General features: G+C 48.5%; 1 pseudogene; it reads right to left on the reverse strand.

The window, feature by feature from the left end:
* Positions 1 to 871: 871 nt before the first annotated feature.
* Positions 872 to 2,354, reverse strand: LOC142848637 (perilipin-2-like; annotated as a pseudogene).
* Positions 2,355 to 2,585: the final 231 nt, after the last annotated feature.

A 2,585-nucleotide genomic window follows, 5' to 3' on the forward strand; every position in this document is an offset into this window, starting at 1 on the left:
GCTGTGCCCAGTGCTTCCCCCATGGCAGGGAGGGTGCTGTCTACCCTTCATCTCAAGTCCAGTGACCAACTACTGTTTAGAGAGCATGGAGGCTCATGTCTAAGTCCCATTTTAAAAGGTAGGCTGAGCTGATGAATTGGACAACCTATGTTCCCATAGTTTGTCAAGAGGGAAAAAAATAGTTATTTCCCACAGGCAGAAATGGGTTCTACAACAAAGAAATTCTAAGGCTCATTGCCTTTCCTTTCCAGATTTCCTAGAGAGACAAAAAGGCCTTAGTGGAAAATAGCTAAGGACGTTGCCAGCTATCTAATCTCTGTAGCCCTAATAGAGAGGCCTGCACCAAACACCTGTCAGACCCATAGACCACAAACCCATCTGAGACAATGACAATCAAGTAAGAAGTACCTGCCCCATTTCAACTCCTTTTTCCCTACTCCATTCCAAGCCTGAGAAAGAAACCAGACTCCACCCACTGTCTATGCGTGCGAGGCTTAACAGAGGGAGACGCTACCTGACATTTTTCTTTGTTTGTTTTTTAAGCCTCATGAATGAATCTTTATTCAGTATAGACAGATATTTACAGCCAATAGCACAAAGGCCACAGACAAGAACGTGGAAGTACACCTGGGCTTTTAAGTTCTGGCCAGGCTCTCTCACGTGCCTAACACATTCCACCTGCCAGCGGGGTGGGGGTGGGGGGGCGGAGTCATGTGGCAATGCCAGCATCTTTAGAGCTCTTAATTCAGCCACTGATGACCATAATGAGGACCTTTGTTTGAACTAGCTCCTCTTCCAATCTAAAGTCATCTATTGGGTTAATTTCAAACTAGCACCCGGCTGACATCATGCACTGGTGACAAGGACAGGTTTAGTGAGTTTTGAGCTCAGACTCCTGGACCTTCTGGCCAGTCTTGTCCACCTCTGCATTCTGAGGCTCAGTAGACTGAGGATAAAAGGGATAAAAGCCAGTTGAGAGGCGTGTTGTTAACAAGGTCATCCATCACATCATCTAAGGATTCTATAATTTTCTGCAGCTGCCCCTTACTGGAAGTGAGGAAGCCGTCAGACACTTCCTTAAAGGAGGCAGCATTGCAGAACACTGAGTAAATGTCGCCTGCCATCACCCCCAAGTGGTTGGCCTGATGTTGGACATTCTGTGGCAACCCTTGGACGTTGGACAGGAGAGTCTGGCACGTAGTCTGGAGCTGCTGAGTCAGGTTGCGGGCGATAGCCAGAGTGCGTGACTCCATGTGCTCAGCACAGTGGGACTCGTCAGTGTCATGGTAGCCAATGCTTCGCTTCCACTCCACCCATGAGACATAGAGCTTATCCTGGGCACTCTGGATTTTCTGGTTGGCACTGTGCGTGTTTTTCTTGGCGAATTCAATCAGATGAACAGTGGAATGAAGCCGAGACACGGTCTTCTGGCTTTTCTGTTTGGCATCTTTAACCCTGCTGAGAGCCTGCTGATAGGCCCAGGAGCGGAGCTTAGTGGACAGGGACCCCAATCTTACATAGTAACTTGACTTCTGAACCATATCAAACCCTTCCACCTCTTTTGCTTCTGTCTCTAGCTCTTCCTGAGTGAGAGGCAGTACTGGTCTACCAGGAGCTCTGACTTGGCAAGTGCATTTTCTACCCCGCTGCTCACAAGTGCATTTTCTACCCCGCTGCTCACAAGTGCATTTTCTACCCCGCTGCTCACAAGTGCATTTTCTACCCCGCTGCTCACAAGTGCATTTTCTACCCCGCTGCTCACAAGTGCATTTTCTGCCCCGCTGCTCACAAGTGCATTTTCTACCCCGCTGCTCACAAGTGCATTTTCTACCCCGCTGCTCACAAGTGCATTTTCTACCCCGCTGCTCACAAGTGCATTTTCTGCCCCGCTGCACTATCCGACTCCCCAAAACTGTGTTGACTACAGACTTGGTCCTCTCCGTGCCGCCAGTCACTGCTCCTTCGGTCTTATCCACCACCCTGTGATCGTGCTGGCTACAGAATCTCTGGTCCCGGCCACAGGAGTTGTCACTGCATCTTTTGCCCCTGTTACAGCACCGTTGGCATGGGCAACAATCTCAGCTGTCAGCTGACTCAGAATAGGCAGTCTTTCCTCGGTCCTGTCTAGCCCCTTGTAAGCGTAGGTATTGGCAACAGCAATTTGTGGCTCCAGCTTTGATGGGCAGCGCACTTGTCACAGTCACAGAGGTCACGGTCTTCACACCCTTCTCTGCCATCTCACACACAGATCTCAAATTTGGATGCTGGTCCTTTGTACTGATATAAGCGGAGCTCACCAGGTTGTCTACCCTGGTCACCATGCTCAGTTGTGGATCAATTGCAACCGAAGCCATTTTTTCCTCCTGGAGGAAAAAAAAAAAAAAACTAATGGCCCGAAGAGCAGAAAAAAAAAAAAAAAAACAAGTCTGCATGGTCCAGCCCGCAGCACCGACAATATCTGATTTTAAGTTAACTTAGAAGTGTTGACATTCTATAAACTGGACTTGCCAAGTAAAGACTGCATTTAACAACTTTAAAATGTTGTGTGTATGCTTACACTGCCCCGTCTGTGTTGGATCTTAACT

This window comes from Microtus pennsylvanicus, chromosome 4, assembly GCF_037038515.1.
Source record: "Microtus pennsylvanicus isolate mMicPen1 chromosome 4, mMicPen1.hap1, whole genome shotgun sequence".
Lineage (NCBI taxonomy): Eukaryota > Metazoa > Chordata > Mammalia > Rodentia > Cricetidae > Microtus > Microtus pennsylvanicus.